Here is a 13,098-nt window from a genome sequence, read left to right on the forward strand (position 1 = left end):
TTTTTTTTTTCTGTCCGCCAGAGGTGCTGCAAGGAACCCAGCGGTGCTTGTGGCTCGCGTGCTCCTCGCGCGCCGCAATCCAAGGCATAAAATTAGAACTGTGGAATTGGGCGGAAACAAATGATGTGCTGCGGATATACAGAATAGGTTCAGAGCAGGCAGACGCTTAGAAGATAATATTTTTTTGTTCTAACACAGTGCCTTTACTGATAGCACCGACGTCTATGTAGCACCGACGCTACTGTAACTAGCCTGTACGAGTTTGTCCTCTCCTTATCACATCTGTCTTTGTGGATGAGGTTCATCTTGCTTTCACGCGTAAAAGTGGAATTTGCTTCGTTTTAATCACTTGTTCAATGGCCTTAGTCAACAGTGCCTTGCTCTTTGGACGGAGATGTTTTTATTAGCTGTATTGGGATTTCATTGGGTTCCACAGCGGTGTTATTAGGGGATATTTTCTTTTGCTTTTTTTCCTGTGAAATTTTTCTATAGTAAATTTTGATCCCTCAGTACTTCCCTGTTGATGCTGGATCTGTTTTTGTCACAACTAGGCTTCCTTTTTTGTTGAAGTTAGCCCTAGCAGTGTCCGTAATGTACCACAGCGCATCGTCTCCTTTGATGAAGTTACCGCCTTCATCGCTTATAGCTGTCTGCAAATATTTAGTTGGAGCTCCGAGTGTGCTTAGATGGTTCTAGAATGTTTCTGTTGAAGCCTTGTGTCTATAGCAAATGTCATGCACCCAACGTTCACTTTTCTATTTAATGTTCTCTTCTTGCCTTAGCTAGCTCGCCACCCTTTTCCTTGCGCGGTATTTGTTCCATCTGTTCCATTTGATCCAGCTGCGACAGAGCGCCGTTTAGACGCACGTGACCGTTAAACGAGCGTCGACGCGAGCGACAATATGCGTTGACTGGAGCGCAGCCCAAGGGAGCGTACGAAACAAACCATGCACGCTTGTTGGTAATTTGCGACTGAGCATACTTCCTCGTTAATTAGCTGACTGTAACTTGGAAGGACTACAGTTTCATTCTAGCGGACAAACATGGGGCTGTCCGTTTCCCTCCCATAGAAGCGACATCTGACGGGAATTTCACAATATTCACAACTTCACTGCGAACCACGTAATTATTAAAAGTAAATGAAACTCAACGTAATACTACAGTCGTTTTAGCGGTTAATTGTCCTATAATTTGTTCCGGGATACTTTCAGTAAAACAAGAGCTACATCCGTTTTCTGCATCCATACTCCCTGCGTAGATGCCCATGTATTAACAGCAGATTGAAATTCTGTAACGTTTACAACTTCACGGTGAACTAACTAATTATGACACGTAAATGAAGCTCGGCATAGTGATAGAGCCGTCTTAGCGGCCAAATCCAGTATGATTTTTTTTTCAGGATACTTGCATTAAATTGAGAGGTAGAGAACATTCGCGAGAAATTTGCAGTGCCGCAGGGCGTTTTCTGTACGCCGCAGCGATTCTTCCGGGGTGTAGCCATAGACAGCTTCGCTGTGAAAAGTTATAGCCCCCGCCGCGAACCGACGTCCAACCGCTCTTGCGACACTTTCGCTCCAATGTATTCCGTCACGCACAAAAGCGCCTTCGCGGCCTGCTCCGGCAGTTCTCGCTTGATATCAATGAGCGTAAAATTCATTGCCTTAGCTATCGTCCGAATTTCTCTGTTTACTGCGAGCGCTGCCCGTTAAATTGCACGCCCCTGCATTTCAACCGTGCGCACTGCTATTCGTGCTTCCTTTGAAGCATTCCACAGGTTGGTGACTTCTCTGGTTGTTTGCTTCGGGACCCCTGCCCCTCCTTTTTGCGATACGTTAATCACTCCGGCCATTATCGCCACTAGGTGCCTCTCCTTTATCGTGTCCCACATGCGTTCCTTGGCTTTCGCTATCGCCCCCCTAATTGGTTTTCCCTGAAGCGCGCCAATATGCACTCGCTCGCCTGCTCCTACCCTTTCTATTATCGCATGTTGTGCCTTTCGCATGTTTGAATCTCCAACGAAAACAACACGGCACTATTCCTCCTCGTCGCCGACAGCTGCACCTGGGGCCGCGATGCCCTCTCCGCTCCCACAATGCACTGCTGGCACAAGTCGCTAAAGCATCTAGCTGCTGTGCTTAAGGAACCTGTGTGACGAGGCTTAGATTTCGCCCGGCAACAGGTGAATACAAAGCAGTCTTTAAACGATTTTTTTCAGTGAAGAGTGGTAAACAGGTTCATTGAAGAGCGGCACATAGCAAGTGGCACGTGACCAGTGACCCAATTTCCCAAGAAAGCGGTTACATACAGACACACACACATACCTGTAACTGGGTAGAGTTCCAGAAGAATGCTAATCCCACTTAAAGGAAAGTGCGTGCTGAGATACGTAGCACACGTACCGTGTGAAGTTGCAGAAGGACAATTTATACAGAAGAATTATGTGCCGATTCCACGGACTGCTGGAATCAGCGGACGCGAAGTGTCTCCATGGCTTCAATCACAATCCCGAGGTGGCGCAGGTTGTAACTGAATTGCAACTTATCGTGTATGTATACTGATAATTGTACAGCGTAACTTGTTAGCTTTGAGGAGTCGCGCGTACACCTTGGAAGACATGATCAATTACACCTCCCGATGAAGACATTGGCCAATGTCGTTTAGGTTTCCTCTAAGCAATATGAACGCCATACGAGTGTCACTACGCAAGTGCTCCCTCTCCAATTTCCTCCACGCTAACGTAATTTACCTTTTCCCTACCCGCGCCTCAACTACGTGAAAGACCTCCCCCCCCCCCCTCCCCCACCGCTACCTCCACTTGTCAAGAGTTCAATGCCAAGCCTGGGATAAGACATACTGCAGTTCAGCGAGTGCACAATGCGATAACATTATCAGGAAAGGACCACCTACGCCTTTACTGCACAGCCTTCAGTTCTAGCTGGGGCTACAAAACATAGTAAAACCCTCGTGAACTGGTGTCATGATTGGCCCGCCAAGAAACCGAATTTTATGACTTGGTCCTCCGCGCCTACGCAGTTTTAATTACATATTTTTACGGGCCAATCCCTTTTCCAGTGAAACTGTTTCCAGGACCGGCCTGCTTTGCTTGACGAGACAGTCGACTATGACATACCAAACCTCGGTTAATCAGGTAAACGAATAATTTATTTAAAACTACGACCAAGTGCTTCATCTAGGGCTCCATGTGACGTCCTCTTGCGTTGCAATTATAAACGTCGCTATATTTTACCGCCGCGACAATGTGTAGCTTTGAAGCTCCTATAATATACAAAAATATTTAGATGCCCTGGCATTTTTTGTTTGTTTTGTTCACTGCGTGCCTGCATAAAGCGGCCATAGGAATACGAATTCCTTTTGAGATCACAGGCATTGTACTCTTAATGGATGCCTTCTCGTGTCTATAACTCCCGCTCTTACACCCATAGAAAACGGTATTTAGACGAAATAATATACGCATCTGAAAGGGCGCTTTTATAGAATTGCACCTTTTCCCCTCATATGTGTCCAGACAAAAGGCACACTGCGTTTTACTTTTGCAGTGATATCTTTTATTTTATCACTACTATAGTTTCTCAGACGTCCGCTAAACTAATGAGAATAGCTTTCCGAAACGTTTCTAAACAAAAAGCGAAAAAAAAGCGACGCAGCCAGATTGGAACTGGGGACCTACAGATTGTCGGAAGTGTTACCTCTCGCCAACTCCACCCACATAACTACAGGGGACATTAAGAGTGGAGTGGGCCTCTAGAGGCTCTGATATGCTGACGCCACCACGCTCTTCAGTGCTTCAGTTTGTCTAGATCAGCACGAAGGTGAAACAAATTAAGCGAAGCTAGCAGTAAGGTGTCAAAGGCTGTAAAGACAATAGGACAAAGTAGTTGTGTGTTCCTGTTTACACTTTGCAACCGGAGAACGGTACCTCCAGAATAAGTGCTCTGTTGTTAGCGGTAGAAAGTTGCTCGACATGCAACTGAGAATGTTTATTCTGACCAATACGGCATAAAACAGCGCCTTAGCCTTACTCCGTGTAATATTCCGCCGGCAAAGATGCTACACCAGAGAAAAGATGCGCCTGAAGGACTATGATTGGCTGACGCGCTATGATTCGTTGAAGAATGGCAGCTGATCTACAACCTGAAACAACTTAAAGCAAGCCAGTGGTAAAAATCGAAAGGCTTCGAGCAACAGGTGAAGCGTTAATTGCGATAGCAAATTATTATGCAGCTATACGAAGTAAGGTTAGTAGTTTTATCGGCCGTTTAAATTTGTAAACATTCATTTACTAGCTAAATTAACAACGGGCGGTCGACCTTATCTTCCTTACGGATAGCAGCGGGAGATTGCTCCTCGCTGCATCGGTTCAAATCCCGCATCCTCCGTTAGAGATGATTAACGTCGCAATCCACCGCCCAGTCACCGATAGAACAAGTGCCACGACGACATGGTTTACGGCTATAAAAGCGTCCCCGGCAGTTTCATTCTTCAGTGGGCGGGGATGCAGCGGCGCGGGCACCATGTTGATCCGCTGTCTGCTCATCACACATGTATGTTGCCTTCGCAATGCTCGGTGCAACCGTTCTGACGACCAGTACACGCTGCTGTTCCCTCGCCCACATGACTGCAACCATGGTTTTGTCTATATTTGTTTTTACTCAGCTCGGTTAAATGCTGCCCGCAGGCTTTTATTGAGCGGCGAAGCGGAAGTTAACCCTGGTCCCAACGCTCGTTCTCAGCGCGATCCTGCCTTCGAAACCCGGTTAACAGATGTGGATAAATAACTCGAAACAGCGGAAATGCTCTCCGTATTGCTAAGCGGCAAAAAGAAACTGGCTCTGGATATTGCTGAAATCGCAATGTTTCAATTGCCTGTCAATAAGAGGTTTGAGACTTTGGAAGCTTGTGTATCTTCTCTGGAGTCACCCTCAACGTCTTGTGGTTCACAGGATTGTAATGACAACCTACACACTGAAATCCAGCAATTAAAAAACGCTACATCAACTCTCTCTCGCAGAAACGAAAATTTAGAATGCAGGTCGCGTAGAAACAACATTATTATGCATCGTCTCAGCAAGGGCCCTAAAGAGAACTTAAAGGTACTTCCTTCCAACATTGCTAAGTGGTTCCAGGACACTCTTAAGATCGCATGTCCGCGTATCGAAAGGTGTCATAGACTCGGCAATAACTTAAGAGGCCGGTCACGTCCCCTTATTAGGAAACTCCTTGATTTTCAGGATAAAGTGCTGGTGCCGAGGAATTGCTACAAACTTAAATACACTAGCTTTCGTGTTTCAGAAGACTTCTCGCCACAGGTTCGCAATATTCGCAAGAAGCTCTGGGAAGCGTTCTGCAGTCATAGGGATAGTGGCAATTTGCCCAACTTCGTTTTGATGATGTATTTATTGACATGGTACGATACAATTGGGATAGCACAACCAATACTCTCGTCAGATCATCTGCTGGCTCAAATAAACCCAACAAAACACTCGCTAGGACCAAATCACCCTGATTCCATGGTACTGGCAATAAACAGTCCATTTTAAACCTTAATCCAAGAAGACTTGTCAGCAATTCCTCTAAATTTATCTCTTTCGCCTCGTCTTACTCGCCACATGTAATCGGTGTTACTTAGATCTGGTTACATGATGGTGTGCATTATATTGATGTAACCCCCGCCCCCCTCCTTGTTTCGAGGTGTTCGGCAAGGCAGAAAATTCGGAAGAGGAGGCGGTGTTGCGCTCTATTATGTAAATCTCGCCTTCACTTTTCTGTGCTTCCTACCCCACCTGATACTGAGTCATTGTGGCGTAAAGACCAACTTGATTATAGGGTTCGGTTACCGTCCAGCTGGTTCCAATATTGAGTTTTTACACAATTAAAGTGAATATTTGCATAGTTATAATACTTCATCCAACGTAATATGCATGGACGATTTCAATTCTCCTGGTGTTGACTGGTCTTCTATGAAAGTAAGCGGACACGAAGTAGCTATCGGGCGGGAGTTGCTCCACATTTCACTGTCCTGTGGCCTGTACCAGATCGTTCAGGATTTCACTCTGTAAACTTCACTCCTTGATCTTGTCTTTCTTACTGCATCTCTTTTTAATGCCGGTTACGAATGCGATGTTATTGATGGAATATCTGACCACATTGATGTGTTCATTGCAGTTCCACGCATCATCCCTAAATCCCGCTTTATCTACCGCGCTGATCATTTGGAAATAACGGTCGCCCTATGCGATTCTGTTCACGAGTTTCAACTGAAAGGTACCACTACTGATATTAATACCTTGACAAGATTCTTCAACAATCATGTCAGTAAGTGCATCAACCTTTTTATTGCTTTAAAAACAAAGAGATCAATCACCGACATTCCTAGGATGACTACGGTCCTTTTGCATTTATCACGTCGTGTGGCCAGATTACGTCGATCGAAACGCTCTGGTGACTCAACAAAGCTTACGCAATTCCATAGCGCTATAAAGGAACTCTGTTCTAAAATTGTTACTGCAAAAGAATTTTATTACAAGGTAACCTAGCCGAAATTAATGACGGCTAATTTCCGTAAATTTTGTATAGCCATCCTACCACCTGGGTCACCTTCGGACACGTTATTAATTAACATTGTTGCAGTTTCTGATTCGCAGACAACAGCTTCTTCTTTTAACACCTATTTCCACTTTGTCTTTACGACTGATAACTCTGGTTTTCATCCCAGACCATACCTTCCAATCGATGATATATCACTACCTGCTGAGGATGCACTTAACTTAATCCTAAACTTAGACACCAAGAAGTCGTGTGGTCCTCACGGTATCCCGACTGTTCTTCTAGTTCGATGCTCTCTTTGGTGTCTCAGATATCTAACAATTATCATTGGAAAGTCACTCTCAATCGCCACCCTTCCTCCGCTGTAGAAACTTGCTTCTATTCTGCCCTTATTTAAGTCGGGTAACGTGCAATTCTTATCTGACTATAGGCCAATCTCGTTAACAACACACTCATGTAAATTACTCGAACACCTTATCTTTAAAGATATTATAGAATTTCTTGAAACTAACAAAATTTAATGCACTTTCCAGCATGCTTTTAGAGGCGGCCTTAGCCCTATAAAACAACTGACAGAATTCGTTCATGACATCAGAAGCACTTCAGACGTAGGTGACCAGATTCATGTTATTTTTAAAGACTTTTCAAGGGCCTTCCACACTGTCCCACACCCTAAACTTATGCACAAGCTGTTCGCTATACTAAAAATTGCATCTTTGTTTGGCTGGATATCGGACTTTCTTTCTCAGCATTCGCAATATGTATGTTTCCGGTCTACTAATTCACTCTTGATGCCCGTTTCATCAGGGGTTCCCCAAGGCTCAGTAATGGGTACTCTTTTATTCCTGCTTTGCCTTAATGATCTCCCCCCTGCACATCTCAGTTAAAATACGCTTTTTGCGGAACACTGCGTTTTATATGATACAATTAAACCTGCCACTGATCACATTGTCCTGAACAATTATTTTGCTGACTTCTGTAACTGGTCCAAAGCACGGCAAATGAATATCAACTTTTCCAAAACTGTCTTCATGTCTTTTACACGACGTTCATGCCCTTCCTTCTTTGCCTGTGACTTTAACAATATTACTTTAAAATATTACTTTAACCAGGGTCTTCGAATTCAAATATTTAGGTATCCTGCTAACACACGATTTGTCACGGTCGACACACATTGATCTCACGTGTAACGAGGCCCTTAAAAGGCTAGGTTACTTACATCGTACGCTGCGTCTTGCTCCTGAACAAACTAAACTTCTTACATATAAAACCCTCATTCGCCCCATCCTCGAATGTGGCTGCGTTGTGTGGAGTCCATACCAACACTGTGTCGTCAAAAATCTAGAATCAGTGCAAGAAAAGGCAGTGCGTTTCGTTTGTAGAAGATATGACAAGGAATCTTCACCATCTAACTCTCTCCCTCTACTTGGTCTGCGGAGAGTCACAAACTTGGATGCCTAAATTTCCTTCACGTGTTAATCGATTTTTCTCGCCTCTCCTCTCTAGATAACTATTTGACTTTTTCCAAACTCTCATGTACGAAAAGTCACCCTGTGCTAAATATCTCAACCTTTTCTGCCCACACTATTCGCTTTAAAAACAGTAGTTTTCCATCAACAATTGAAGTCTGTAATTCATTACCGGGCAACACCCGCTCACTACCACTGAACCAATTCACGCAAGCTTGTTTATAAGTGTTTGTATGTTTGTTGTTTATCCCACTCCTGCAATGGCCTCAATGATGCTGCAGTAGGTATAAATAAATAAATAAATAAATAAATAAATCATTATATAAATAAATAAATAAAAAATTGGAGGACGCTTAAGCTTCGCCTTCAAGAGTGGAACGCGACAGCGTTCCCGTCGACCCGCCAAGGGGTGTAAGACAATGGGCTACGGCGCAGCGTCTACGCGCCCTGCATCGGACGCGGTGAGCGTCGAGCAACGCAGCGTTCGGCGCGACAACGAAATGTGCGCCTGAGCAAGCGACGCACGCCTGAGCCTTAGAAACAGCTCGTTTCTAAGGCAACACCGCGTTCACTAGAGGCGCTTTTGTACCGCTTTGAAGCATCGAACTCGTGGCTCAGTGGTAACGTCTCAGTCTCACACTCCGGAGACCCTGGTTCGATTCCCACCCAGCCCGTCTTGGAAGTTGCTTTTTATTTATGAAGTGCCTGCCGTGATTTATCGCTCACGGCCAACGCCGCGGACGCCGACACCGACGCCGACGACACCGGCTTTTTTGCGACACGAGCTCCTTAACGCTATCGCGTTAATAAATAATGAAGTACGATGTTACCTGCACTCAAGCAACCATGAACAGCTCTCACTTGATGACCGTGGACATTCGTTGTCGAAACGCGTGCTTGAGAAAGAGCGACAGTAGCAGTGGCCGAATTGCCCTTCGTGCTGCGTCTCGCATCAACGCGAACTAAGCGGCGAGAAGACTGCGCACACGAAACCATCAGCTTTCGGCGTGCCTAGACATTGGCCTTGCCCAGATTCTGTACCCACCGCAGATGGCTATCAAGATAGAGCACGCGCGGCCGCGCTCAGCCGCCTCCCGAGTAGAACGACGCCCTCTCCAGCCCATCCCTGCTGCCTTGCATGCGGTAGAAGACGGCGCGCTTCCTCCCAACCTTCCTCCCTTCTGCGCTCGAAATCGAGCCACCATGTGCATGAAGTGCAGGTTGACATTCACAGCCTGCTGCGATCATATTACGTGAACAATGATTTGGCGGAAACCGCTGGGTAATATACATTTACGACCTTTTACTTGATGGAAATGTTTAAGTGCCCGAGCAGCCTTAATATTGAAGGTGTAGGTTGAGCACAAAAGACCCTTAAAGCATCCTGAAATTAATGAAAGTGTGTACCGAGCGTGTTGGCCAACGAATGTACCCATTCTCAAGATTTTCAGGGAAATTAAGGGTGCAAAAGGGGTGCCTCGGCATCAAATCCAGTCTCGAGGGTGTAATTTTCTTGAGAGGGCTATTGCTACAATCTTAAAAAACTTTGCACCCTTTGGAGCCTGTCCCACAACCATAATCGTCATGTGCCTTGCTTGTGTTTCCTTTCTGGAAAACTCTGCGCTCGCTACTTTCTTGCCGAGAAAGCAATGCCGCGCTGATGACGCACACGTCGTTCATGGCCTGGAAGTACCGGGCGCGCAGCGTTAAAGAAAAGAAATGCGCGCAAGACAGATGACGATTATTCTTGCGGGACAAAATAAGCCCCTAAGGGCGCAATATTTTTAAGAGTGTATCGTTCATGGGTGTAATCATTCCCCATTATTGATGGCGCTGCTCATAGTGGTTTTACAGGCGATGTTATTAGAACCTGAGCGTGTCTTGCGTTCAATATGTCTCCACGAGCCACCATGGGCAGGTTCATGAGCATATTATTTCTGATGAGGTCTGGGCCAACTGTACGTCTTCGTAAGCTACTTGGCGTTAAGCCCGGCTCCCTAAATGTGAAAGGGGCGTCTATTGGCGAATAACAGAGCGGTGGCGTGAAACTCGTGGCCTTTCTTGAACTGAGAGGTCAGTAGCATCCGGGAAAAAATTTCCGCTAAGGCCGCTGGAGTATTTGCAAACTTAAAGATGAGATTTTCTAAAGGTCTTCTTAACATTTTAGAGTGCCTACGCACGTACGTAGATTACCACGCATGAATAATTTTTATTCTGGGAAGCATCATTTGCATGTTCGGCTCGGTGTGTCCTGGTTTTCATTTCCACTCCTTTCATTTCCTGTATATGTAACGTAAGAGTTCGGCGATTTTAGAGCCCAGTGCGTTGAAGAGTCTCGGAGGGACGAGTTTGCCTAAGCGTGAGTTTTTCAATATTATTTTCACAAAAATATAAATAAAAATAGTGCAATTAAGAACGTGTCATTGGCCTTTCAATGCAAATGTCTTGCTTGCACTGTGTTGACAAAATTTTAGTACTATTCATTTTACTGCGACAGCTATAAAGCGCTAGAAAATGGGTTTGCTCTGTCCATCCATTCATTCAGATAAGAAATGACAATTTCTGGCGTCGTCAGGCCACCTCTTCATGCTCAGTTACAACTATGGGGTGACGATAAAATTCAGGCGGAACCAATCTCCTAATAAATGTCGACAATAATGTGACACGGAAACTATTTCCACAAGCGTATCGAGTTGGTATAGTATATGTTCTCTTGATAATTGACAGGCAGATTTAAGCGCTCTCCCTAAAGCATGCAACTTACTATAAGGAATTAAAAATTTGGAGGACGCTTTAGCTTCGCCTTTGAGAATGAAACACAATACCAGTCAAATATCCCTGACTGTTTCTCATGCTTCCCGGCAACTGCAGCTTATGTAACCGTATTGTTTTCCTGGAAACGCTGGCGGCCAACGCCATGAACAAAAGGCGGGTGGGCCGCACCACAGCTCCTACTAAGACAGCCTTCACACGGCAGCTGGATGGAAAACGCTTTCGCCTTAAAAGGGATTTGCCTTTGAGTTTCCGTGTAACAGAATTATGTTTTCTCGTATATTCAAATTACAACTCGATGCCATCGTGTCCGTACGTTGTATGTAAGTCGTACTTTACAAATTTTCTGACGCATTTTACTGTGAGAAATTCCATTAGTTCAGTTACGCCTGTGCTCCTTGCGGAGGGCCGGCGTTGATCGGCATGCGTGGTTTGAGATGATTTTCTCGGCCGGAGACGCCGACGCCAGCGCCGACACCCAATTTTCTGCGACACAGGACCCTTAACGTTGTCGCGTTAAAATCGTGCAACACTACCTATCGCCACGGTGCCAGTCTCTAGAGTTTTCAGCCGCCCCTCCTCATGCTACGTAACGTTGGTGAGTGACCGCTTGGCTAACCACGCAACCTTATTGGCAATGCTAGCAACATGTCACTTTATTAAACTTAATTTTAAAACCGTGCGTATGAGTATTATTTTGCGTAATCTTAAGCATAAATACAGACATGGGATAAATCTAGACATTGTTTCAAACAAATGGCCCAGTTCCGTCTGAGAATGCTGATCTCAGCTGCGGAGATTGCCAGGATTATCGTGTGCTGCTGTCCGTGACCTTTAAGGAGTATTTTTGAATGGTCGCCTTTGAGTGAAATAAACATCTTCCTCGACAAACATGTGCCAAAATCGGAAGCGGGAGCCAGACAAACGAAGCAAAGCAGGTACTATCGCGACCAACATGAGCGGAAGCAAAGGAGCACGCATCATATAGCCTCTGTTGCGTTTCGCCTGCGACACGTGGTTTTGCCGGCGCGACTGCGGCGGGGCGGCAGACATTTTGGCCCGATCGTCGTCGCCGCAAACGCTCATCGGCAGGTGTTTCCAGGCGCGACTGCGGCGATGCGACCGCAAAGGATCACCCTCGCATTCCAGTCATTGTGCCAGAACCAGGCGATGCGAAAGCAGGGATTATCATCTCATTACAGTCATTGTGTCCGACCGGCAGCGCTACAACAGGGTGCTACGAGATCGTGCTCGACATGGTGCTACGGCATCGCTACAACAGGGTGCCACGAGATCGTGCTCGACATGGTGCTACGGCATCGCTACAACAGGGTGCTACGAGATCGTGCTCGACATGGTGCTACGGCAGCGCTACGACAGTGTGCGTCACCATTAGCCCATTGTACATTCACGTGCTCGTCTTTTGAGGGGTTCCTTCTTGCCCTCAACTGCGAGAGTATAAAAACAGCTGCCCCCGGACGCCAAAAGGAGGGCTCCGATTTCTTCTGTTGAGTGAAGTGCTCTCCCGTCTCTCTACTTCGGTCAAACCTGACCGCCAACTCTTTGCGATGTTAAAATAAACAAGTTGTTTCGTTGTTACCAGTCGACTCATGCTTTGCCGGGACCTTCGGATGCTTCCAGTTGTACCCCAGGCCGCCAGGCCAACGCTACCCTTGGGGCTTGCGACCCAGGTACAACCACGGGCGTCAGCGCCGAGTTCCCAACAGATCGTACCAGCGGTGCGATCCAAACATCTGGTTGGCAGCGGTGAGATCGCCTCCGACTTCAAACAACTGTCTGCCAGCGGTGAGATCGCGACAACGGAGGCCAGCAGCGAAGAGATGCAGTTGACTGTATGCTGAGCAGCTCATCGACGATCCGGGAGCAGTGCAACGAGCCCTGTGTGATGACTGGTTGCCTGCAGCGGAACGACTGCGCTGGACTCTTGGCTGCGAGGTTTGGTGAGTGCGGGACTTTCTTCTTCTGAGCTTTGCCAGGCTTTTTGTTAGTGTCAGAAACAGAGCTGGTAATTGTGGTTGTCGTTGCTGCCGGGTTAGTTTGCGGCAAGACAATAGTAAGCAGTAGAGAAAGCAGCATTCAGAGCAGCCATGGATTTGAAGTCGTTGCGCAAACCGAAATTGTTGGAGCTTGCAAGAGAGTTGGGTCTGGATGTCTCGGACAAACTCAGAAAACCTGAACTGCTAAAGGCTATTCTTGAGTTAGAGGCTGAGGATGACGAGCTGTCGGAATGCCTTGAGACTATTGAGGAGAGGTCAAAAAGACAGGAGCGCGA

Source organism: Dermacentor variabilis, chromosome 5 (genome assembly GCF_050947875.1).
Source record: "Dermacentor variabilis isolate Ectoservices chromosome 5, ASM5094787v1, whole genome shotgun sequence".
Lineage (NCBI taxonomy): Eukaryota > Metazoa > Arthropoda > Arachnida > Ixodida > Ixodidae > Dermacentor > Dermacentor variabilis.